At 39.7% G+C, this 27,372-nt stretch overlaps 1 protein-coding gene across 7 annotated transcripts in view; it reads left to right on the forward strand.

Annotated features, from left to right (window-relative positions):
* The first annotated feature begins 936 nt into the window (after positions 1–936).
* The window catches only part of CHRM2 (cholinergic receptor muscarinic 2), a 111,329-nt gene continuing 84,893 nt past the window's right edge, over positions 937–27,372 (forward strand). For 3 of the 7 annotated variants that reach the window (XM_082763422.1, XM_082763424.1, XM_082763423.1), the window contains exon 1: positions 1,742–2,153. The gene's annotated coding sequence lies outside the window, so the exon portion shown is untranslated. Of the gene's footprint in view, positions 1,662–1,741; positions 2,154–18,866; positions 19,007–27,372 lie in introns of those variants that run through there. The other 4 variants (XM_082763419.1, XM_082763421.1, XM_082763420.1 and 1 more) reach the window with 4 other exon arrangements.

Genomic DNA, 27,372 nt, shown 5'->3' on the forward strand with positions numbered 1-27,372 from the left:
CAATTCCAGGTTCCCTTCCTGGCAGAAATCTCATCTAAGGTGACCCCACAGCAGTGAAGTCCAGGCAAAACATTCTGCAAAGATAAGAAAAATAGGTGCAGAGGTCAGGAGCCAGCTCTGCTGATGTTTCTGAAGAGCTATAAGTGATCGAACATCTATACCTTCTGAAAGTTCAGGCAGAGAAACACAGACTTCTGTAACACTGAAGCATGTGCTCCTCCAAAGCTCAGAGCTCCTTGCCTATGATTTAGCTCTGCCACCCAGGGCAGGAGAAATACTCATCCCAGGGCCCAGCAGACTACTACCTGTGTCCTGCTACCCTGAAAGCACACCACTCTCCCGTGGGTAAAACCACCCTTGATGTCCTTCCAGGAACAACAGCTGAATGTATGCAAATTGTATAGGCAGCTTTTCTCTCTGGGGGAAGCCCAGGCCAAGAAATAACTTCTGCAAAGTGAAGTGTCTTTTGAAGAGAAAGGGTGTGATTGGGCAATGGATCCGGTGACCCTTCATGAAGGAAGCTGGGCTGGGGAAAGCAGGGCACGCAGCACCCAGGCAGAAGCTGGGGTCACCTTCATAAAGTGTCTCCTTCTCTCCTCTTCTTTCTCCACTTCTCTTCTATTATTCTTCACACAATAGATCAGTTGAGACCCCTATTCTGTTTGCCACCCTGACAGCCCTGACTTCAAGGAACAAAGCACCACCCCGGACCACAAATCAATTCCAGTCCAGAAGAGCTGCAAACAAAGACTAAGCAAACCAAAAGATCTTTATATCTAGATTATTTCCATTAAAACTGGCAAGTTCCCTTAAGCAAAGTAAATACTTCTCGGCCTAATGACTATTAATTAAAAGGGAATGCTTTATACCCAAGGAGAATTAACTGTTGTTCGCAAAATGTATCTCTTTCCTCTAATTCGTTTGTCATTGTGCCGGGGGAGCAACATCCCATGAATATTTAAGCACGATAATCAGTTTAAAAAACTAAACTGGATTTAGTGTAGCAATGTGTTTTCCACAGTGAGGGGAGACTCCAGTAACTGCAATAATATAAAACCTGTATCTCTTTCTGCTGCCATATATCGCTTGAGACTTACAGCTATCATAGAATTGAGAAGGCGTTGCGGGGAAAGATGTGGAAGAGGTAACCGAAAAAAAAAAAAAATCAGTTCTGATGTGCAAATTGTGGATAAAGACTTCTGATGAGGACGAGGGGAGTGTCTGATGAGGAAGAGGGGAGAGTGTGTTGAGAGATAACAAGAACCAGTAATTTCTATTCAGCAAAGCCACCAAATCAGAGAGCAGTGCCGATCTTATTGGAGGAGAGCCTTCAACAGCAACTAATCCTGTCATATTGAAAGAAAATTGTAAATGTTCTCTGCAGAAATTGCCTGCCCATTGCAGCTAATCGAGCCCACTTCGCGCTCACCCCCCCTCCCCGCACACACCACGCACCGGTGGGCAGCGAGCAGACCCACAGCCGCTGCCCCCGGCGAGGACATCCACTCGAGATGCTCCCCTAGGCGCCCCGTTCCCCTTCCTCGCCACCACCCCCATGAAGGTGGCAGCTTGTCCTCATTTCCTTAGGAGGACTGGGGGACGTATGAATTATTACCAACTCACTTACGAGTCCCAGCATCCGCTATTTTTAATTTTTCCAGGTTTGTCGAAGCCGTTAAGATAGGTTTAGTGTCGCTCTACGTATACATATGCATACTTACGTGTGCGTATATATATATATATATACATATGAAAGTTCAGCTTGGCTGAGCTGAAGCAGAGACTCCCAGGGGCCGGTGCCACAGAGGGTGTGAGTGTATATGTGTGTGCCTGGGCGTGTGGGAGGGAGAGAGCGAGCGAGGGAGCGACAAAAACTCCATCAACCCGGACAATGCCACCTCTCGTTTAAAGCTTTCCAACCGTTATTCTTTCCCCCCATTATCACAGCACCAAGTAATCCGTCTTTCCCCCACCCCAGTCCCCCTCCCTCCTCTTGGAAGATATGGAAGAGAAAGATAAAGCGGCTGCCTCCGGGCTCTGATGCGCGCAGCCCGCATGCCTCCGCCGCCAGAGCCGGGGCCACTCCGCAGTCGCCGCTCGCAACGAGCCGCTTGCAGCGGGATGGGATGCAACTTCTGGTGATTGGAGCACAGGTAGGAAAGCTTTGCTTTTTTATTGACGCTTTTTTTTTTTTTTTCCTTCATTTTCTTGTTCTTTCCATCTTTTTTTTTTTTTTTTAGTCTTCCCCCCCCCCCTTTTATTTCTTGTCTTCTACCCTCCTCCCCTTCTTCACCGCACCTACGATTTCATCTGCTGTTGTCAGAGGAAAGCTCCCGCCAAGAAAATAATGTCCAAGAAACGAGCTTACGTTTTGCTTCCTGATAGAAAGAACATAACAAAACGCGGGGAAACTTTTGCTGAAAGGGTCCATCGCGGTGCGGGTCACCTGGGGATGGCAGCGAGAAGAGAGAAGGCAAAAAGCCTTCCTCTGTTGAGTTACAGTTGCGATGCATATCCCGGAATCGAGGCAGGCATGGTATAGAGCATAGTATAGCGGGGAAGGAGAGACTCAGTAACCTGATTTGGAGAGATCTTCACATTTCCCAAGCTCTGTTCAAGGGCTTTATATGTAAACGCTGCATTCCGACACAGGGACGTCTCCCGGGCTCCCCTTCCCAAATCCCGATGTGACATATTTGTTGGCGACTCCTGCAAAACGTCCCCGGGAGCCCGGAGCGGAGCCGTGCTCAGGGAGCCGAGCCTGCCCTCGGAGAGGGCTGGAGGGCGGGTGGGAGGGCAGAGCCGGAGCAGGGGGCATCCCTGCCCTGCCGGAATCCATACGGGGTAAGGGCTGTAAGGGAAGGGGGCTTTGGCAGTGTCAGTGCGGTCCCTCGCCCCCAGCATCCCTCCGGGGGAGCGTGCGCCTGCCCGGGCTCAGCGCCCATCTCCGCGGCCTCAGGTCTCTGTTCCTGCTTTGGGGAGGGGGAGCACGGGCTCGGACGGCCCCGGAGGCGGGGAAGGTAGGGGGTTTCCCCGGTTCCGACCCTGCTTCTCTGATTCGGTGCCCCTGGGCTCCAGTGGCAGGTGGCGCCGGGGGAGGCGGGGAGGATGCCAGGGTCGGATCCTTCTCGCCCCGCTCCCCCGGCCTGGTTGAGCAGCTGGTAGGGCTCAGCCGGTCCCGGCCGTGCCTCCCGTCTCCTTCTCCGTGCCTCCGGCTCCGGGTGGGTGCTTTTGGCCAGAAGGAGCGAGTTCAGCTCAGGCAGCGGGAGAAAAAAAAAAAAAAAACAAACAAACAAACAAAAAAAACTGCCTTCTAGAATCGGCTCCGGGGCGCCGACGTCCTGGTCTCGCCATCCAAATCAAGTCATTTCGGAGGCTCTGAGGGGGAAAAGTTCTTTCCGGGCTGCTGCAAAGGCCCGTGCCCCGCCGGCGAGGTGCTCCCAGCGGGCGCCTTCTCTCCCCGTAGCACGGCCCCGCTGCCAGCTGCACGGAGATGCTGTCAGGGACCCGGGGAGCCCGCGGGAGCCGCCGGGCTTGTAACTCCTTCCCACGGGCCGACGGGTGAGTCCTCCATCCCTTCGGTGGGGAAAGGAGGAAGGACTCTCCCCTCACCCTGTAAGATCTATTTTTTATCCTACTTTTTTCATGTGTTAAAGTTCCTTTAGAGAAAGGAGAATTTAGCCAAAATAGGTTGTGTCCCCACTTATGTGTCAGCCAGTGTGCTTTCACATGTCGGTTGCTCCTTCACTTGAAAAAGATCTTCCCTTTGCATAAGGGAATAAAGGAGAAGGGCCAACCTCTGTTTGACAGCATGTTTTTGCGGTTAAAAAAAAAAAAAAAAAAAAAAAAAAAAAAGACCAGCAATGAGGAAGGTTAGTAGGGGTGATCAGAAGTAGGCACACTGTCTGCTTTTATGGTATTGCATCGCCTGCAATCTCAGCTCCTGTCTAAATACGTGCCAGCCTCAATTATACAGTTTATGACACCAGACGCTTTCGATGACTCGTCTATAAACCGTGTTATGCTGTGCAGAGTATGCTCTCTCTCCTTTAGGCTCTTTTTGATTATAACTTTGGTTGAGTTTCCCCTTTGCAGGACCTCTGGATTGCAAAAGCAGCCTTGTTTACTTTTGCATCAGGAGAGCAAAAAGATGTGCTGTGGGCTTACTAATTTGGCAAGCACATGCCCTGCTGAGGCACTCTCTCTGCCCTGGTCTGTCACCCCATGATTTCTGCATTGCAGTCCACCTGGGAAAGAGGCTTAGTACGTGGCAAGTGGGTCTGGGCTTGGCCCACTTCAGTTGTTTTGGAGCGAGGGCAAAATAATAAAAATGAGAGGTCATGGTTTTCTACCTAAAACTTAGGTGATAACTCATACCCAAACAGTTGTAACTCTGCACCTGGCCAGAACCTGGGGAGATCTGGACCACCCGTTGTCAGCAGTCTCCTGGTGAGGTGGTAGGAAGCAGTGTTGTGCCATGCCACTGCCTGGGAGGGAGATCAAGATGGAAGAAGGGAGAAACCATGGCCATCACTGAATAAATATATCTATGAAAAAAAAAAAAAAAGAATTATTTTGCCTGCATGTTCAGTCCCATCTCCTTCTGTCGTTTTGTTTTCCACCTCTGGACTGAGTCCCTGTGTGTGTTTTCTGTCTCTCAGTTGCTTGGCATGCTTGGATCTTTCACCCGTTATGTGTCTAATTCAGTAGTCTTCTCGGGACATCTACTATGAACTCCCCTACTGTTGTTGATATAGTCCCAGATGTTTATTCTGCCCCATATTGCTCCTGTAACCCACTCACCCATTCACCCAGGATTCCTCTTCTCCAGTAATATCATGACCTACATGCAAAAAACTTATATTCTGGTCCCATTTCCATAGCAATGCAGCATGGGAAAGGCAGACAAACTAGTAATAATGAAGCAGATTCCCCTTCTGTGAAACCAAAACCTCTTTGAAAGTTGAGTTCAATTTTAGGGAAAGTAGTGATCCGTGGAGAGTTGGATTTCTGGCCCAAAGCCCAGATCTCCACGCCCTCTAGTGCCAGAGGCAGGCAAGGGAGACCACCCGCGGGCACAGGGGATGCAAGGCTTGATAGAAAATTAGAGGGGACAGAAAGAAACGAGTGGTATGAGGTAGGAACATTCCACCTAGTGTCTGTTTCCAGCCTTCTCTTCCCTATTCTAAATCCCAAGCTGCAAAAGAAGGTATGTTGGGATTCAGCTGATCCTGGTTCAGTCACCCACAGCCTAACACTGAATGTTCCATGACACGAGTTAAACTATAGAGGAACTGGTAGGAAGAAATTAGAGCCTATATCTAGTCATTAATTCACAGTTTTTGGACTTTTCTGACTGAGCTTCACAACTTGCAGCAATTTGCAGTTAATTTTCAGAGATTTGAAGGCACGGAAAAGGATTACCCACTTGTGAAAATGCTGCCCTGACCTTCTATGGGATCTTTGGATGGGTGGGTAATAGTAATCAGGATAAGAAAAGCTGAAGGGGCCCATGCTTGTTAAATCTAAAAGTGGATTCCCTTCTCTAAGAAACAGGCTACACGGAGGACTGAGCACAGAGAACTGGGAAAAAAAAAAAAAAAAAAAAAAAGTTGTATCTAAATAAGACAGTTAACACGTCTTTACCAGTTACTATATTTTGACAGACAGCTTTTGCCAAGTTTTGCCAAGATCTCCAAAGCATTTCTTGGGCTTGAGCTGTCGCTGCCCAAGAAACACCAAGAATTAACTACTCTCCTGTCCTCATCCCACCAGCTGAACACCAACTTCCTGTACTTAGTAGATTGCATTACCTAGCCCTCCCTACCACACTGAGTGAGGGATGCTTAGTGAATTATCTCACTGCCCTCCTACATTTCCCTAAACAAGTGGACAGAATTAAAAGATGAGGACACCCCTTGAATTGTCTTAAAAGGCTTTGCCCATTTCCCATGACCCCTGAGCTTGTTTCCTAGTAAAATGCTTTAGCCTGTGGAGCTGCTATTTATTTTGGACTGTTTATCCTACCTTTAAAGCTGTACCATTACCTATATCTGACACTGTCTATTCCCTATACAGAAAGATACATATCAGCAGATGTTTCAAAGAGACATTTCTCATATAACATGATTTTAAGTCCCAAGAGAATATTGCAGAGTGAAGTGAGTTTTATCTCATTTCTATCAAGTAATTCCTACAGAATGCTTGCCAGTGAAACTTAAATGCACAGTGGGATTTCAGTAGTCCATGTGCTTTATGTATTCATTTTTTACAAATATGATAATGAAAAAAATGAAGCGTACCATCATTTAGGGCCAGCTGTTTTGCTGAAAGCTTTCTGCCTGTTTCCTTTTGATGAGATGGTCCTCTGATCCCAGCATCTCTTTCGACTCCATGGCCTAGACTCTGATTTATTTATATCCCTGTAAATCAAGGGTGACTCCCTTGGCTTTAATTACTTCTGTTTTATTCTAGTGCAATGGAGCTCAGAATCTGACTTTCATAGAAACATAGTAAGTGTTGTAATTAGAATATTCCAGTGTTTTGACAGCTGTTCATTGAACAGAGCTGAGTCTGACTGCCAAAAGGGATATGCAATGTGATAATGGACATTGGGAATAAGATGGAACACTTCTGAAAATGATGGCAATTAAGATCTGTAAGAGAAGCCACAACACAGAGAGGTGAGAATTTCTGTAAACCAGAGACTCCAAGGGTTTTCCTCACCCTCTTAAAAAAAAAACACTGAGTAAACTATGGGCAGGTGTGGGTAAAAAGAGGTGGAACAACACAAAAGTATCTTCATAGATCTTTCTTCTGAATCACTGTGACAATTAGTGCTGGCAACCAAGGAGATAAAATAAACCTAATTATTTAAAAGAATTATCTTGCTTAGTAATTTCTCTGGGTCAGGATTCTCAGGTAGTCTGAACATGTAAAACTCTTTTGCTTTCATGGGGACAGTCTGATCTTCAAACTATGAAGATCAGACCCTTCATTTCTTAAATTCTTTCCAGTATGGAAGAAATAAATTTAGCAAAACTTATCAGTAGGAAACAATGTTTCTGTTGCAGCCAGCAGTAGTTTCTGTTACAGCCAGCAGTTGCATTTTCAAATAGTGAAGTCTATTTTATACTCATCTATCTCATATTTAGTCAATTAGAAAGTAAAATGGTCATATATTAAAAATGATTCACAAATTTGTTCATGAATAGTGGCAGCAAGCTCATTCTACTATGGAGGTCATTTCGTGCAAGCAAGTAACCAATGATTTATTCATGAAAATGTTCATACATCTCTAAAGTTTCATGAATGTTAGCATGAATAATTAATGGAAATGGTGTTATTTGTTATCATTACTCATTATTTTCCTATTCAAAAAGGCATCAGTCATCTAGTTAAAGAATATTAGAACATAATGACTGCAGCATTGGATCAGGCTGGTGTTTTATCTTGTCTGGTATTATGCCTGTATCTGTGCCTATTATGACATACCTCAGAAGAAGGTGCAGGAAATGCTTCCCTAGATAAATTTACTGTCTTTAATTAAAATGCTATCTTAATACCTACCAGTTTGTGGTTGCTCACAGCCCAGAGACCACTTCCACATGAAAACAGATATCCACCTTCCTCATCAAATGGAAACCTCTAGCAGTTCTGAATGAACTGCAGATATTCTCACTGGCCAGATAAACAGCTAATCTGGTTTTGCCTCCCAACAATCTTGCTACCTTAGTAATAGCATGTAGGAGAGAGTTCAGCAGGTTAATTACACATTTTCTTGGGAAAACCACACTTCAGATAACCTTTGATCTATTTAAATTAGTCATATTTCAATATTATCCTTATCTTTCTGTTATATGATGTGGAAATGCCAATAGAAGAACCCAGTTCATTGTATAGGTGCCATTCATTTCCTCAGTCACGAACCCTCTTGTTCTTTTCTTCTCTTACCTAGACAATTTCAAGCTTTTCTGTCATTTTGCATGTCTTAAATACTGCCAATTTTTCCATCTCCATTTCTGGTGGTGTATTGGCCAAAGTGGACATTATTTTCTAGGTGAGGACTATTATTTTTTACTCCACCTGTAAAGTACATATTATTATTTTTTTAATTTTTTGTTTTGTTTTGTTGACTACTATTGTGACTGAGAAAAATTTATAACTGGGTTGTCTGTAGTTATACCAAGATTCTTCCATGAATTGTCAGAGATGGTTTAGGATCTAGGAAAGTTTCTTATTTTTTACTCCACTTGTGTTTGTTCTATATCAGCCGACACTTATTTCCATTTGCTATCAGAATGCTCAAGTTCACCCAACTTAATTAACATATTCTGAAATGCTTCCATCTTTACTCTCTTTTTCTAACAGCAGCAATTTCAGTAAAGAAATATACCTGATATAGAATCATAGACAACCCAGTTGTTAATCTTTTACAGTGAAAAATGATTGTTCATGTGTAGTTCCTGCTTTGTATCTCTTAGACAATTTCCAACAAGTAGTAATAAACTACTTCTACAATGATGTAATTTCTTCAAAAGAAATTTCTCATATACATACATACATACATATATACATATATATTTATCAGGTTATATTTCCTGGTCTATTAGCTTGATACTTCACAGAATGTGTAGAAGGCACAACATTTTATTGAAATAAACTGATTTTTTTTCCTCTGCTGTAGGTAATTCCAGTTTTCATTAGTTTCAATAAATGCATCTGGAATTGAAATAAGACTTTTGCATATATAATACCTATGACCACTTCAGTGCTTGTCCTAAAGATAGGTATGCTAGCTCTCACCCTCTAATCCTTCTGTAGTATATCTGACTTCAATAACAGCTTGCACATTTTTGCTATCAGCTCATCCACTTCATTTCCAAATGCCTTCCAAACCCTTGCATATATAACCATGAGGTCTTTATGACACGTTGCTGTTTAGTTTATCAGTTTGTTCCCCTTTCAGCGTTTCACATTCTGGCAGCTCTCGTCCTTTCTTGTCTTGAAAAAATAAAAAATAAAAAAATAGGTCCAGTGTGGACATTGGCACAGTATCTGTTTTGGGGATACTTTACCCAAACAGATCGTTCAGAACTTCTGCAACATCCTTTCGGCCATTAATTGTTCCCGTTACAAGTATGTCTAACAGGTCTCATTGTTTCCATCCCAAACTGTGTGAATTTAAAACCCTTCAAAAATATCCTCTAGCTGCTCCTATACATATGCCAACCTCCATGCATCCTTTGCCATCTTCATTTACAACTGGCTTTATTTATTTATTTATTTATTTATTTATTTATTTAGATTTCCCTCCCTTAGCCAGGGACTTCAGCAGAGCTGAAGTGTAATTTCCTGAAAGCTCGTTGTTTGGTTCAAACAATGTATTGGATCTTAACATTTCAAAACAGTTTTGTTTATTTTCTCTCTTGACTTTCAGTCTGTTTTCTGCATGATTTCCTTGAATCAGAAACACTCTGTTAATATCTCTGTTGATTTGAATTTTATGCATTTTACTTTTTCTTCCACTGTTCCTTTTTTTTTTTCCTATTCTGTTTCTACCTCCAGTACTGTCTAAAATGATTCTCTAATTAATCTCAGTTTTAACATCACTCTTTTAATATAGTAATAAGTTCATTACTATTTAGTGGCTTGACTGCATCATTTCTTCAGCTACTTAAGCCTATGTTAAGAACATGTACTGTTATGTGTTACAGTTATTCTAGAAATCACCTAGATTATTTTTTTCCTAATCCATTTGTACCAGTTGACCTACCACTGTACAAGTGGGTGAAGTTAACCAGAATTACTATTTTTTTTTTTGACTTAGTTGTCTTTTTGATCTCTTTCCATTCAATTAATTAAATATCCCACATGTTTCCTGGACAAAGTATGCTAATGCAGGATTTAATTAAAAAATGTGTATTCTTTTTAAATTAAACTTTATGTTCAGCACATTGGATTGAGACCAAGTAGACAAGCTCCTGACCATGCCACGGACCTCCTGTCTGACCTTTCTCAAGTTCCAGTGGTCTGACACAAAGCCTGCTGGGTTCAGAGAGCAGCTCTTGTTATCTTTAGGTAGGCTTTGGCTCAGCTTCCTGCAGTAGGGAGAATAAGTCTTCCTGATCTCATGACAATGTGAGGATTTACTTGCTGCAGTCAGATACTGAGCTTAGGCAATGGTACTGCCACATGAAAACAGAAGCAGACAGACTCCATCCGCGGGGGCTTTCTTTGCATTGGGGTGTTGGAAATCTGAGCTTTTAGTAGCTGATTATCCAAAAAGTTTCTCTTTAGAACAGAGGACAAATTAAAATGTTCAGAATCCCTACAATAAAAGATTACCAAAGCTCCTAATTGCCTCAGATCTTGTTGAGGAGTAAAAGGATAAAGTTACTTACAAGTTCAGTTTTACAGGGGAAAAAAATAGTTCTCATTGTATTGAGGTGAGGGTGGGAAGAGAGAAAAATAAATTGAAGGTAACTTTTAATGGCTGGATGTGGTCCTGGGGCTTTTCTCAGTTTTATGTTTTCAGCATAGTCAGTGTTAAGTGTAAAATTGCCAAAGTGGGGTTTACAATGCCATGAACTCATTCAGATCATACATTGCATCAGAGTTGTTCACAAAAAATAGTATGGACCTGTTGGTTCTCTTTATATCCCTTAGCTCAGCACACATTTCTGACATAAAACAGAGTTAGAGGACTTTGAGAGCAGGGCACGTGAACTGAGCAACATATGTACGTGGACAGGAATGTTACTCTTTTCTCCTCCACCATTATCCAAGGTCCTTGAGTATTTCCATCATCATCACTGTGGTAGATTCACACTTCAATTTATACATAGGCCATATAATGTATAAAAAATAGTTGCCTCACCCTCTCACTTTCCTATGTTTCTAGCAGCATTCTGCCATGGTGGGAAATTCAGTCTACTCCATTTCATACGTAATATTGCATGAAAGTGGATTAATATATGTGTGGGAAATGAAAGCAGATGAGGGCTGGTGCTAGTAACCTCGGGGAAGGGCTTGCAAGCAAGCATATGGACAATTTTACTGTCACTGAACTTTGGAACTGTTGTTCAACATGGATGTTGGAGGAATATGAGAAGGGGTCTAGTCAGGAAGATGTCTTCTCTGCTATCTGCTTTTTCATGTTGAGATTAATCTGAAAACTGATTTCCTGATCTGTTACTGGTATGTTTCACCCACACTAATTTCACTTTTCTAACAGTGAATTCTCAGCTGACAAAATCTGTCAGAACATGTGTGACATAAAGAGGGAGACCATCACCAAAGTGCTATATTTAACCTGGCAATACCATGTCTTATCATGCTTGACCTTGAGCCCTAGTAGTGAGAATATGATCATGGCATCTTAGCTTTAAAGTTCATTCCTTTAACCAAACATAAAAAGCTCTCAAATATAAGGAAAAGCAGGGAAGAAGGAAGGTAACATAAGTTACCCTTCTGCTTTTGACCTCTGTGATAGCCAGCACACTTAGCTGTCACTAGAAGGAAAGAATATATGAAGGGTTCATTGTTAAATTCTCATTTAAAATGTCTGATGTCTGCAAGTCATTTTCACAATCTTAGCCACTGGGAATAAATGTAAGGATCTTTACTGAAAGGTTTGACATCAGAAACAGTACCCTACAAGGAATCTCTTACTGTTATTATTCATTGTTTACATTTTGCAATGCAATTCAGTAAAGGGGTAAAAAAAAAAAAAAAAAAAAAAAAAAAAAAAAAAAAAAAAAAGAGTATATGATTGGAAAGTAGCAATGAAGGCAACAGAACAAAGATGAGGAAAACCATTTGGTCTGCTTTGACTGAAGAAAGACTGTAGCTATCTTTGTTTAGCACAGAGTGAGACTGTATATCATCTACACTTTGGAGCACAAGGAAATGCAAAATATCCAGTTTAGAAAAACCCTGACAAATCAAGTGTTGTCATTCTTTTGAGTGGTAAATTTGACAATTGCTAGTCCACATTATTTCCTTTAAACTTTCTTAGAAATCCAAGAGGGGAGTGGGAATGACACATAACGAAAGAGATGAACAATATTGTTATTTTCTCTTTTGGACAATCATGAGAAGTCTGAACTCCTAGTTTCACTGCAGATTGATTATGTGGCTTTGGACAAACTCAGCTTCTCACCTAGAAATTGTATAAAGTAATGTTTGCATTCTTATATGCTTTGTCTGCCCATGTTTAGTTTTGTTTAGTATGGCAGCACCTATGTAACAGTCTGCACTGAGAAACTTTACCCAAATTTGAGCATCCATAGAAAGAATTGAATGATTGATGTAACATATTTCAAACATTTGGTTTCTTTTTATTACTTATGTTACAAATTTAAATATATTTTTATTACTTATATTACATATATAATTTTTTACTTATATTACTTATATTACAAACGTTTCAAACATTTGGTTTATTTTTATTACTTATAAAAATTATCTTAACACAGTTCTTTCTCAAACTTGACAGAGTGCTGAAAAAAACATATTGTTAACAGCTCTGTGATGCAAATAAAGAGAGCCCCTCATACCTCTAATTGCTTTAACCCAAGGAAAATATGCTGAGGTGATAACATGGCATGCCTGTTCTTTTATCTTGCTCTTTGCTGCAGGCCACCTTTGAGAGAGGACAATGGGCAAGCTGGTTGGGGACAGCTGCTCTCGAACTCAAAGAATCACTTCAAGTTTTCAGCGTAGCTGTCTTCATTGGATAATGTTCAAACTGTTTTACTTTTGCTGCTCACCAGAAATTTGTTGCCTTCTTGGCTAGGTGCTTATCTAAACAGCCATAAGACACTTTGGAGATTAGTTTAATTAACCTGACTCCCCAGAAATACCTTCTACAAATACATTCAAAAATACTGTTTTATTTGTTCATTGTAACAGTAGGAGAATTTTAATATACATGTGGTTTCCAGGCAGATCTCAATGCTAGCCACAGAGTGCACATTCCTACTCCACTGTCTGTAACTGATAAAACAGCCTGAGATAACCTCCTTGCAGACTCACTTCTTTCAGCCTAATGTCCTTGCTTTCCCTTTGTAGGGGAACAGAGGGTCCGTAAAGGGAAAACGTGATTGCTGCTCAGGTTTTAATCTCTCTTCTCATTCAGTTTGTTCTTTATAACAACAACAACAACAAAATAAATGGATCAAACAGCCTTTATAGACAAAAAATTATAAGGAATGTGACAGGCACTGAGGCCTTTGCATCCCTGTAAATATAACAGAGAAGTTCTCCTTCGGCAGTTGCATGTATATAAATTTTCATCTCTTTAGAGAAGAAATTGTGCCTCCCAAATGCCAAAAGAGAGAGATGATTTCTTCTTCTTCCTTTTCACTTGAAAGCTCTAAAATCATAGCCTTCTCAAAACTGTATAATTTTTTGTGCTATATGAGGATTTAGACCATTGTCTTTTAACAAGTGAGTCCTAAAAAAAAACAAAAACAAAAACAAAAAAAAAAAAAAAAAAAAAAAACACCATAGAGAACTAAGACTGAACATGTGGTAAGGGAGGCACTTCCTGAAGATGATCTCTGCTTTGTCAATGAATTTTATGTCTGCAAGCAATGGGACAGGGGATTACTGCAAAGCATTCTAGGTCAGAGTTTTATCATCATGGTCACGGTCCCATCCAAATCACAACATTGCTCTTCCACCTATGCGGAATTGCTTTGTACTGCAAATAAGGGCCAAGCTAAAGGCATGAACTTAAATGCAAGCTGAACAACCTTTAAAAGAGTAGGTCAAGCTTTCCATTTATTAAGAAACCCACACAACAGCAGAGTTAAAATAAGATTTCCACTCATTATAGCAGAATCTCCTACATTTCTTACTAAATAATTGTAAAAAAAAAATATATTTCTAGGTGCTTTATTTACTTGAAAAATAAAGCTGTTACTGTGTGGTTTTGGCTATAGCTTTAGCAATCCAAGTTTAAGTGCAATATTTTTAACTTTAAGCCAAAATCTTTAACAAGCAAAACAAAATAAATCTCAAGGAAAATGTGGGCTTGGTTCCATTCTATCTGGAACCTAATTTCTTCCCTTGTTACCCACAAGGCTGTAAAATACTGTAGCTCTGCTTGGGCTACACTTCAAAGCTATTTTATATACATATAGATGACTGAAAAACAGTGAAGGCAAAGGAGAGCCAGGCCCACACCACACAAATTAGCAATGCATTTTGTTCTAGAGGCAGTTTTTGTGGGTTTTAGAAACTAGTGGGCAACTTTACAGATAGGTGATATACTGTTATGGCAGGCCCCAGTGAGTTGGGATTTTTCTCTTGATGAATATTTCAGTGGCACTCTCCAAGCCATCCTGGAAAAAAAAAAAAAAAAAAAAAAAAAAAAAGAGAGAGAGAAGGGAAAGAAGCTAAGTTTGGGGACAAGCATCCTTGTTTTGCCAGGAAAACACTGCTTCTAGCAGTTTAACACTGTTTAACATTCTTTCTTGCCTGTAAGTTATCAATTCCCATAAACTGTCACATATTTGTTGATAAGTACGTAAACCAAATAAATAATGTAAAACAACAAATGATGCATGTTAAGATATTATAAATTCCTTCCCACTGTGACTGTTTTGTAAAACTGATATTGACATAGTTCATATGTGCAGATTTACTAGAGGAGTCCATTGCTGATGGCATTCATTGCCTCTAACTGTGGAAAAAAAAAAAAAAAAAAAAAAAGCAGGGGAAAAATAAACCAGGGAACAATGAAAGAAGAGAGACAGAAGGGAAAAAGAAAGCTCTCCAAGCAGTGGCTAGCTGGGAAGATGAGTAACTGGGCTTTTCACACCTCTGCTGGGCATCCTCTGATGTGCAGCATCTGGTTCCCCCCACCACACTTTTCCCACACTAGCTGTCTGGTTTTCACCAGGTCCTACTCAAGCCCCTGGGAGGCTGTCACTGCTTACTGATGGTGTTGATTCGAGCGTGTATTGACTGGGGCAGGGACTCTATGGTCAGTTGTTCATGTTCACGTGCACATTATTCCGTCACTTGCCTAAACTAAAAACTTTAACTAAAACAGAATGAAAGTGTGGGAAAAGGGCTGATTCTCAGGTTGGTAACTATCGCTGCCCATGACAGCTGACCACAGGAAGGCCATCAGGGTGTGCAGGTGTAAGATGATGAGGATAGCAGCATGAGATTAACAGTGTAAGAGCAATGAGGGGAAAATACTGTCCCAGGGGCTCTGAAAACATTGTCCCAGCAACCTGGGTAGGACGGTACAGAGATATGAGGGAAAGGCAGGCTACAAAATTTCGAAGAAAGGTCTCTTATCTATGCAAACCAGCAACAGTGTTTTGTTATAATGGGAAAATGTGACAAGGTAACATACTGACATCCTAGAAGTCAGTGGGATTCTTCCTTGGACTGCTCTGGAGCTGAAGGACTGCTTCATTACTTGAGAAAGGAGAGATCTGAGGTTCTTTGTTCAAATGTACCTCTATTTGGGGAGAAGCATTGGCTCCATGTGCTCTGAACAAAGGGTGCAGTTTCTGAAGACTCATTCTCACTAGAGGCTGTTGCAAACATAGCTTCTTATGTGCTCTTATCACAGCCTCGCTGGCCACTTCCTCTCTCAAAAGGGATTTTCCTGCTAGTGACTTGGATGAGAACCAGAGAACCAGTCCCTAACCCTTACACACCTAGACCCCTACCACCACTATTCTTTTTTTTTTTTTTTTTTTTTTTTTTTTGTGATTGCTTAAGTAGCATTTTAAACTTTTTTCACTGCAGGTCAGTGGGCAAGACCAGCTGGGGATGTAGTGATTCCATGCTAAGAATAATAGCAAAATACATACAGCACAAAATCAAGAGAAATGCATTCCCTGCATTTAGATGCTGTGTTGAGTATGCCTGTAAGAGAGTAGTAGATATTTCTGATTGCATGTCTTAACAGGTTAAAAAGTGTAATTTAACTTTTATTCCAGCTGTTGGAGATAGAATAACAACAATAAAAATCTTCATCTCTTTCTTTCAAAGGATGTGGTAACAGTGGTAGCTTTTTTCCTAACCCTCTAAATGTTAACAAAACACAGAGATGACAACAAGGAGGAAAACAGAAATGGTCTCCTGTTTTTAGTTTTATTTTTTTGTTGTTGTTGTTTTAATTAATATTTATTTATTTATTTATTAACAAGAGCTCAGTACAAATGTTTCACTTATTGCATCTTACTCCTTCAGAAAACAAGTAAGACAAATAAAAACACAACAGACAGGAAGGAAGATATTTTTGCATTTGATTGCATAGACAGAAAAGAAATAATACGCAAAGATGAATCATTTATTCATTTTGAAGGTCCACTAAGACTTCCGTGATAGGGATCAAACCAATTTATTTTTGTTGAATTTGCGAGCACCTCATCTCTTCAGCCTGCTGTGCTTTGCTATGAAGCCCGTTTCTGCACTGCAGCATTAAGAAATAATTATTACCCTTTATTGTGTAATGATTAGTTATTGCACAGGCCACATAGAAGATTTCTGCAGTCGTCATGCCAACTCTCTCCTGCATCCTGATTTAACCCATTCTACTATGCTGCAACTATCAGCCATGGGTGTATGTAAGGGAGATATTCAGGCTACACACACCCCACTCTGATTTTGCTGCATTATGGACACTAAAAGAGCACATGTTCTCACCTAGTGTGTACAGGAACAGCCATTTTAAAGACTACTGTCTTTTGCTCAGTCCGAACCTCCCTGCCATGATGTGAGAAGATTAATATGTATCCTGAGTGCCAGACCTCTTGCTGCTCTACAGCAACCCCTCTGGGTGCTTAAAGTGCAGCCTCAGAAGCAGCCTAATCCAGTCCTTGTCAGTTGGCAGCTCTGATAGCAGGGCCTGGCAAGCTGGGTCTCGAAGGTTCTTTAAGAGAAATGCATGAAAGGAGTGGGAGATGTTTTAAAACAAGGCAGGATCTCACCAGAAACCCATCTGCACTCAGTTGCAGAGACCCAAGATGTCTCTCCAGTGCTGCTGCTGATAGGGTCCCAACCTGAATGCCTTTACTTTTTTTGTGAAGAATTGCTTAGCTAGAAGGTAAGAACATTACTGCTTTTGCTTTGCACTGAAAGGAAAAGGGAGAACAGCTGAGTTTAAACTCCAAGGTGAATTGCACAGCACAGAAAACCAGAGCTGGTCCTTACTTAAATAAGCACTCTCCAAGAAAATCTAAAAAATGATGACATAGTCATTTGCATTCTGATAGGAAATGATGTATATGCCATCCCAGCTTTGATTTCAGTCCTGCAGTCCTCCTTGCTGAAAGGTGTGGGCCCAGACCCTTTGTAGTGAGCTTAGCTCATGAATACCTGGCATTTGATATAATACTGTTGTGTCTTAACACTGACAGGCAGCTGAGCACCACACAGCTGCTCGCTCTCCCCAGGTGGGGTGGGGAAGAGAATCGTAAAGGTAAAAGTGCAAGAACTCATGGGCTGAGATAAGAACAGTTTATTAGGTAAAGCAAAAGCCACGTGCACAAGCAAAGCAAACCAAGGAGTTCAGCCACTGCCAGGAAAGTGGGGCTCAGCACACTGAACAGTTTCTTGGGAAGAAAAATGCCATCACCCCAAATGTTCCCCCCTTCCTCCTTCTTTATCCCAGCTTTTGTTGCTGAGCATGACACCACATGGTGTGGGACATTCTTCTGGCCAGCCAGGGCTAGCTGTCCTGGCTCTGCCCCCTCCCAGCTCCTGGTGCACCCCTAGCATCCTCGCTGGTGGGGCAGCATGAGAAGCTGACGAGTCTTTGGCTCTGTGTAAGCACTGCTCTGCAACTGCTGAAACATCAGTGTTATCACCACTATTTTCATCAAAAATCCAAAACACCACATCATATGAGCTTCTGTGAAGAAAATTAACTTTATCCCAGCTAAAACTGTGACAAATACCTATATGTAATTTTTATTTTTTTTTTCTTTTGTTACTTGCTGCAATTACTACCTACAGCCCCTTAAGGAGAAAAGAGAAATAGTCCACATACAAAAATAAAAACACATTCTGCACAACACAGCAGATCATGCCATGTAATTGCTATCACTGTTATTTATACATAGTTCATTATGCCATCTGACACACAGGAATGAAGGGCTTAATTGAAGAAATAATCTGAAAATCAAATTATTCTTTTCTTAATGTTTCTTCAAAGAGTAGATTTTGTTAAAGTTGCTCCACATTTACTTTTTTTTTTTTCATAATACATCAATGCTGCAATTAAACATCTAACTGTAAGAAACAGTGTTGTTTGTTTGTTTGTTTGTTTTTCATTTTGTTTTGTTTAAAAAAAAAATAAGTAAACGATTTATTAATTTAGGCAATGCAACACTTTGGTAACCAAAACCGATGAGTGAAAGTGAGTGAAGGATGGGAAGAAGAGAGAGGAAAGCTTCTCCAAATTTTTTTCTCGTGTTTCAGTCTTTCTTTAATTTCAGCTGCCATCCAAATGAAACCTGTAAACAGAGGATTCTTTTAGTCAGGTTCTTTCTTAGTTCTCCCTCTTCCATAAACCTCTTCCTTCCACCATGCACTTCTTATTCTTTGAAAAGAAACAGATCAGACAGTCATCAAATGACACGTTGTTTAAGTTAATGTGTTACATGATCACCTGAAAAACCCTAGTCACATTAACAGGTACTGTTTTGCTATACACATTCATTGTATAGTGTTACTGTTCTGAACATTTTTTCAGTCATCCTCTTTCATGGGGGTTGTCTCATTGTTACCTCTGACCTATAGGTCTAAGGAAATGCAGGATACAAAAAGTTGTCAGGGTATAGGTAAAGAATAGATTTGGGACAAAACCAAATATTTTCCTTATATTCCAGCTTGCTGCCCTCATTGCTCAGCCTTGCCGTGTGGTCATTTTGAGCTTGTGACATTCTCCAGGGTGATGCTGAAGAAATTTGTTTGCAAGCAAGTCATCTGATCAGGCTTGGTGTACTGGAATGCAATGCCAACACAAATGGTAATTATGGGGACATAATTAGTAGGCTTCTATGTGGGAAAATGGCAGTAAATTATTGATTCCTATTAACCTAAAAGATGGAGGATTTTTTTAAGCTTTCTAATAGCCTCAAAACAGTTGTGTGAAGACAGGTTTTTCTGAGAACAAGCGTTCCCTCAGTCCTGAGTGATAACTGGACACTGCTCCCATCAGAAAGCTCATGCTCTCTTCTGCTTTCAGATCCCTGAAAAAAAAAATTAAAATAAAATCAGTGCTGAACAATTTGTTAATTGTCAACAATTAGTCCACTGGATATTTTTCCTTTGAATTTTGAATTGTCCATCTGCAAGTGTGCTGGCTAAGCTTAGCAGTCTAATTAATAGTTTCAATGTTCATGTCAAGGTCAAAAGATTCAGTCATTTTTTTGTGTTCAGCATTGAGAATTTGGTATTTTTGGCATGTGAGTGTTCACCTAACTCATGTGACAAAGCTTCTCACCTCTAATTTAATGACTCAGTGTTTATAAGCAAAAGCCAAAGGTGCTCTAGATGGTGGAACAGACAGTTAAGCTGTCCAGCAACTGTTCCTTTTTATGCTAGGAAGGGCACAAGCGTGGCATAGCTGAGGGGACAGATATAAAACCAGACAGATCTCGAAGAAAGAAGAAAAACAGAGGGATGGGCCAACCTCAACAGAGGTTGCATTTATTATTTATTGTATTTTTTGTATTTATTGTCCCTTTTTTCCACGTTAGATAATTATTGCAAATGTCTGACTCCATACCTCAGCTTCTTCCTGATGTTGGCTTGCAACAAGATCTTTTGGCTCAATACCTCTAGTGCTCACATTATACAAAAGTTTAAGGGTAGATAGGGCATTATTTTACATCATCCATTTGTCTTTTTAAATGTAAAGTTAACAGTACATGATTCTCATGAGTCATTAAGACCAACTGCAGGTCAATGTTGTGTAATGGGCAATGGTGGGCAGCAACAGAAACTGCCTTTGGAAATATTTTCTTTGCTTACACCAGGGCTACTGCCACACAGGATAGAAGTTGTGTGGCATCTCCTCCATACTGACAGAGGGTTTATCCCACTGCAAAAGTCCAATCCTGCTTACCTATGTGCATTTCTAAGACAATGTATGTGAACCCAACCTGAAACAGGCCTGGCTTCCCTGGCAAGTTACTTTCTGTCTTGTGGTTTCCTTCACTTCAGCATCTGGCTGCTCTGTCAGACCCTTGCTTGAATTCTTTGGACCTGCAATGTAAGCAAAGAGTTACCAGCCTCAGGACATTTCTGCTGATTTAACATCACTGTTTATATGCACCTGCTGTCTCCTGCTCATTGTGGGCCAGATGCTACTGCTCTTTTACTCATACTGAGTAGTATATTGTACTGAAGAGTTGCCCCAGAAATATTTGCCCAATCAACTGCTCCATCCTATGAGTGAAGGTCCCCAGATCTGGTATAAAACACTGACAGAATGAAACAGTATCCAGTTTGAGCAAAGACTGATAAATCTTTTGTGATGTCTTTTGCCTAGATTTCTTAATACCTCTTCTCTCAAACATAACATTTAATCACATATGCTGAAAACACAGAGCAGCACATTTGAAAATGTGTACAGGGGATATTTTACTCAGTGACTTTTATGTTCTTAGATGACAGGGTCTGGGCAGTTACTGAAGTAAGCAATGCAAAGCACTTTTAAGAAGTGTTGGTCAGTCAGATGAAAATAAACATCACCTCTAGATATTGCTATGCTATCTGTGACTAAAATTGCTGCTGATACCAGTCTCTGTGTGTCTGCCTTTACACCAGTTACCAAGTCAGAGTTCAGAGGAATCCTTCCATTTAAGAAAAGACAGATGATTAATGGGCAAAGTGCATGATTTTCTCTTGAAACGTGAAATATAAATAATTACTATATGTTGTATGTGTAATTATTGCAGTCATGGATAGGGGCATCAGTGATCTCTGCCTACATGGAGACTTTAAAAAATGCCTTGGCCTTACAAATTAATGACCAAAAGGAGTATGGGATACGCACAGGACACCAGCAACCTGTAAATTGATGGAATGGTGTCTCAGCCCAGTTAGAGAAATTTTAATTGAGATAACTTTTAATGAATCTGTTTATCTTTTGGTATACTTTGTTAACAAAGCAGAATAAACAAAAGTCATAAAGAAGAAACTGTCTGGTGTCATGTTGATGTCATACGGACCAGAACCCAGATGTCCCAACTCTACAAATTCAGCACCATGGTCTTTGTATTGGACCATATTTTTGCATGGAGTTTTTATAACAAAAACAACAAAAGTATCAATATTAACAATTATTTTTATAATTATGATATAATTATAATATTATTATTTATTATTGTTTTTATTATAGAATAACATGTTATGTTTTATATTTTATAATAAAAATAATAACATATATAACACTAAAAATAACAACATGTTATTCTAAACATAAAATGTGTTATTCTAAGGTGCTATTATTCTTATTATAACTATTACTATTTTTTTTTTCCCTTGTTTTTTATATCAGACAGAACTGAAGGAGAAATATTATGTATAATTACAGAGTTACACAGGCTAAATGTGTACCCATCAGAATAATTTAATCACTGGTATTCTCTGCTAACTCACCCTCATGTCAGATCCTCCACCTCAAATCCTTGACTCCTCCTTCCTCTGGCAAGATGTACAATATCCAAAGCAGCATAAATCAAAGCGTAGAATAATGAAAATTAGAATAGATCGGAAGTGCCGGATCCTCAAAAAGGGAGAAAAAGAAACACAACTGTGGGAGATCAGAAGAGTGATTGCAGCTTCATTATAAGGACCATTGTGCCACCAGAACAGGTTATTGCCTGTCACAGGTTGTTTTTATTTCCCAGTGCCTGACTGATGCAGAGCTTGACCTGAAATAAGTAAATACCATCTAACCACTTTCTTTATAAATCTCCTCATTGTACTTGCATTTAATGTTTACAGGTCTTCACATTTTTCACATAAAATATATTTTTATACTTGTGTATCTTTATTGTAAAATGACAAGAGAGAAGTTGAGGGTTGCACAGGAGCTCCTACTGATGTATGTGGAGGTGGGAACAAATTTACCTGTGCCAAAAGGCAGGATAAACTGTGGTGGGGACTTCCATGCATTGTGCTCTCAGTGGCAACTGCTTCTTTATTCTCTGTCAGATCTGGACATTAATAACAAATCATATGAGTGGTCAAAATACTCCAGTTCTGAATTTTTAAATATATCTTTCATCATTTGACAGTACTTAAAAAATAACTTTTTCTTATCGTGTCCACAATATTGTTTGTTGTTTTGTTTGTTTGTTTTGTTTTGTTTTGTTTTGATAACTGAAAGTTTTCAAGTTATCACTGTGAGATTCAGATTTCAAGAAGGTAATAACAAAATACCTAGAACATAAAGAGTTTTTTTTAAAAAAAGTAATAGTCTGGTTGCCTCGTTGCCTGCCCTTTATTTGGTAAGAACTTTCACTGAGAGCCTCCACAGTGCCTTTTTTGTGCTAAAAATAAACAAACAAACAAATAAATAAAAATAAATATATATTAAAATTTATTTTAATACCTATGTGTAAAACAGTAATTGATCTTCATATTAACAACAGCTATAATTTTTAGGCCTACTGCTTCTACAGCCTGCACAGTATGCTTGTGCATGATATTTAGAAGCTTTAGATAATTCTATCAACATTTGCAGTATAGCTCACAAATTAGTGTGAAGACTTATTCTCCCTGTGATCTGCAAATAGTAAAATGCTTCTGGTTATACTTTTCAAGTAGCTGCAGTCTTTAAAGCAGTTTCAGCATCCTTAGCCTGAAGTACAGTGAATGTTTTTCTCCTGTTGACAGAATTTTGAGACTGTAACTCTCACAAGGTATCCCTCGGATGCCAGTAGGAGATTTTCAGGAGTTTGTTTAAGAGTTTTGTTTAAGTGAGGACTGCAGAGATTGTCTCCTTACCTGGCAATGAGGAGCTTCTTTGCATTAACAGTGCCTGTCTCCAAACAACAAGGGGGTGATCCAATTCTCATTTCCCACCTATATATTTCATCTCTGTGAAGGAAGGTTTTTAATGATATAGCACAGGAATTATTATTTTTAGAAAACGCATAGTGTAAATGTACATGCACAAGCATGAGAAAATCAGCTAGCATTCAGTGTCAGCTTACTGTAAAGGCAGGTAATGAACAGACTGGGTAGGTTAGTTATGCATTTGTGTGGTGGCACTATAGTTAACAGAGCTCTGCTGGCTTGCACTGTTGCTGAAGTTTTGTCTCCTAGTCCTGTTAGTTATAGCACTTTTACTAAATAACCAGTATTGGAACACAAAATATTAATTCCATATTTTAAAAACAGAAAAAAATGGTCTAATCTTGATACTTTAAGGCAGTGACACAATGTTGCTTTAGGAGTACATGGCATTGACCAGGTAGTTGTCTTGAATAGACCCATCCACCCTCAGAGCTCATGGTAAAAATGACTGTCAAAAAAATTCATCAGGTTTGGTGTACATAATGCCTGAGATGTGTTCTCACTCTCCACATGGAATTAAAAAGTAGAATATCAGCTATGTTTATCACTGCTAAGTGTCCAGATCTTAATTTAAGGTTTTTTTTAGTCCATATTTTTTCCTTTTCTCTTTTTACTCACTGACTGAGCTAGAGCCACAACTTCCCACATCGTTTTTTTTTTTTTTTTTTTTTTTTTACAGTATGCCTCTTTCTTTTTCAGTCATTTTAGTGTTTCATTACATATTATGCTTCCTTATTATTGTATTTATTATAGAATTACTGCTGTCTCTCATACAAGAAAGAATTTTAGAGCAGAGGGATTTTATTTCCTTTCAGATATACTAATTTATGATGTATAAGCACTAGATAACACCTAATAGGAGAGAAAGATCAAAGTTAAACTGCACAAGCTGTCAGTAACAGTTATTTGTATTAATAAGAAATCAATAAGGAAAACACAAACACAGGAAAGTTATTCCTAAATTTATTTTTAAAGACCTCTTCTCAATACAATATTTTATTTTCTATTAGTTAAGAAATTCTAGTAGAAAATAACTGCCTTAATTAAAGCAATTGCTTTAAAAATTCTTAATATTTTCCTTAAGAATTCAAAATTATTCATTTTCTCATTTTTTCCCTCTCGCTGCAGCTGCTTGATTTAAATTTCTTCAATTTCTTAATAACATCTTTAAATCTCACTTTTTTGGTTTAACACTGTTTTGAGAAATGTTGGTGCCAGCTCAAAAATGTACAAGGTGTATATGGAGACACCAAACACAGTGTGAGATCAAATTAGCGGAGGCAAAGTAGAAGATAATAAGAACATACATGTTTTATGAGATAGTGGCAATTTTACAAAAATGCATGTTAGTTCTGTGTTATAGCCTACTAAAAAACAAGAAAGTGAGCAAAAAAAATAGTATCATTTTTACTAAAATAAAGTACATATTTTATTTGCCTGGATTCTTTTACTTTTAGAATGCCATGTAATTTTCTATATAATAGGTAATTTAATTGTGTGTGTGTGTGAATAGGCTGCCATGGGATTTTTCTACAATAGACTGAATTGATTGGCTAAAACTACACTTCCTGAACCTGAAAACTGTATGTCTAAGTTTGGGCAGTCGTAATTTTTTGAGACTTCTGTGGGGCTGTCCATATGATTGGGCAAGGTGGGTATATAAATTTGAAAGCAACACTCGTTCAATTTTTTCCTGTTGAAAATTCTGCAGATTGACCGGCTTTCTGTTAATAGTGGTGTAAAAACGTAAGTACTTGTGAAGGATGAACCATTGTCACAGATGTTTGCAATGGCCTGTATTGGGGTTTTGAATACAAGGAAATTATTCTCTGGGATGATCTTCAAATAGTCTTTTGGTTCGGTTTCTCTCACCATATGGGGACTTCATGGGGTGGAGTGGCAGTGTTTTGAGGTTATTTTCTTACAGAAAGTTTTCCCTTTCCCCATGAGCATTAGAAAATACATCCTACCTGTTTATATCCTACTGAGCTTAAATAATGGGCTCAAATGACAGTCTGCAGCAGGATTTCTGTGAGTGATATATTTCGGTCAGAGCAACTAGTGAATGCAGGAGAAAACAGAAGTCTGGCAAACCATCACTTACACTAAACCTAGTGAGAGTGTGTGGGCAGGCAGGCAGTTGTCAGACTGGGTGTGGGACATGCCCACCTTGGTACAGGCATGAAAACACAAAGAGATGACAGTGTTGCTGTTCTGGAAAGTGGCATTTTGAATAATGGTCAGGGAGAAATGGGGCAAAGAAAAGGAATTACTGGCTTACAACAATACCAATAGGAACATGTCATTGCAAAAGATGAACAGAACAGACCACAGAACTGGAGACATTAGTCTGAGACTTTTTTTTTTTGGGGGGGGGGGAGGGGGGAGTGGGGTGGTAGACAAAAACCAAAGAGATCCACATGGTGTGGGGAGGATAAAATATTATTAATGAGGTCACTGGTCTACGGTTTCTACTAACTCACTAGCTCTTGAATAGCAGGAGTTAGGCAGGAGAAAGATGGGAGAGAGCCTGAAACAATCAACTCTGCTTTCTCAAGAAATAACTCAGTCTCAAAATCTAATTTCTAGTTGCAGCTGAAAGAAAATCATTATAGGATCTAGAGAAGGTCATCCATATATATATATATAAAATTATAGTCCCAGAAAAGTCATCTAGCCTACACTATTTTTTAAACCTGATCCCAAACCAATAAATTATGTCATTCTGTTCTGAGCTAAAACGAGAAACGGGCACCTTCCTTATTTTGATTTTATGCAAAAAAATCATGGGAAAATAAATAGAAACATCAAAATGTTTCCCACTATCATTTCATGGAGAATGTATTTTGAAAACAAAGGAATGTGTTAAGAAGACATAGTTTGAGATAGCCACTGTATTGCTCCAACAACACACAGGCAAACCAGGTGAGTGGAAAATTAACAGTGTTATGTTGTGGTTTAACCAGGCTCAGCACCACACAGCTGTTTGCACATCTCCTCCACCCCAGTGTAATGGCGGACAGAATCAGGAAAAAAAGTAAAAGCTCATGGGTTGAGATAAAGACAGTTTTATAGGACAGAAAAGGAAAGGAAATAATAACAATGATGATGATATTAATAATAATTATAGGATGTACAAAGTAAGTGAAACACAATGCAACTTCCCACCACCTGTTGACTGATGCCCAGCCTGTCCCCAAGCAGCAGTCCTCCACCATTCCAGCCAGTCACCCCATATTAATTGTCCAGAATGACATTATATGGCATGGAATATCCCTTGGGCCAGTCTGAGTCAGCTTTCCTGACTCTGTCCCCTCCCAGCTTCTTGTAGACCCCTAGCATCCTCTCTGGCAGAGCAGCACAAGAAGCTGAAAAGGCATTAGCTCTGTGTGAGCACTGCTCTGCAACAACTGAAACACCACTTACCCTAAATCCAGAACACATCACCATACCAGCCACTATGAGGGAAATTAACTCTATCCTGGATGAAACGAGGACATGTTAGCAAGCTATGCTTGTTTTCTTCAATAAATAGATTAGGGGTGGAAACATCCCAGTGCTTTGGGTCAACCTCTGATTTGCCTCTTAAACTCTGTTTTCTTAGATGTCAGTCATTTGCTCATCAGCTGCGTTCCTGTTTACCCCAGTTGTCTTTCTTTAAACTAGCCAACATTTTTGACTGGTTCATGAGTAGTTTGTGTGTGTTACATGAGTTACTAAAGACTGCCCTTTTTGTTTTTTATTTCATCTGTTACATCTCTGTTTTCTGTTTCTTTTCCAGACTTTTTAAGGAGCTTTGTTTTATACTCATACATAGGGAGTTTTACACCTTTTTCCTCCCTCTACTTTCTCTTTACTTTCCTACCTCACATCTTCTCTATGGGTGTAGGTTCAGCTGCAACAATCTTGCAGAGTGAATGAGATAGAAGACAGTAGCATGATCCTGTCCCCTAATCTTTTGCAAGTTATGAATGTCACATGAGGCATCCTAAGGCAGAATGAAGTAGCTGGCATTTTTGACTTTTAATATGTACTTTGGAAAGTAAAATGAAAACTTATTTTTCATTTTTTTTGTTTTCCTTTTTTTTCTACCACCACCAAACCTTTCAGTTTTCCAGGTCCTACCACATAAGTTGACTGAAACAGACTTATCCCAGTACTATGTTTTTTTTTGGTTCCCAGAAAACATGTACCACCTTTGTACTTTATTCCATGCCCTTCCATTATACCCACAGGTAGATGCTGGAAAAGACAGTCCAGTCTCCAATCCTCTAACGTTATTAACCTCCAGGGTGCAGGTTC

Source organism: Aythya marila (assembly GCF_965140915.1).
Source record: "Aythya marila genome assembly, chromosome: 1".
NCBI lineage: Eukaryota > Metazoa > Chordata > Aves > Anseriformes > Anatidae > Aythya > Aythya marila.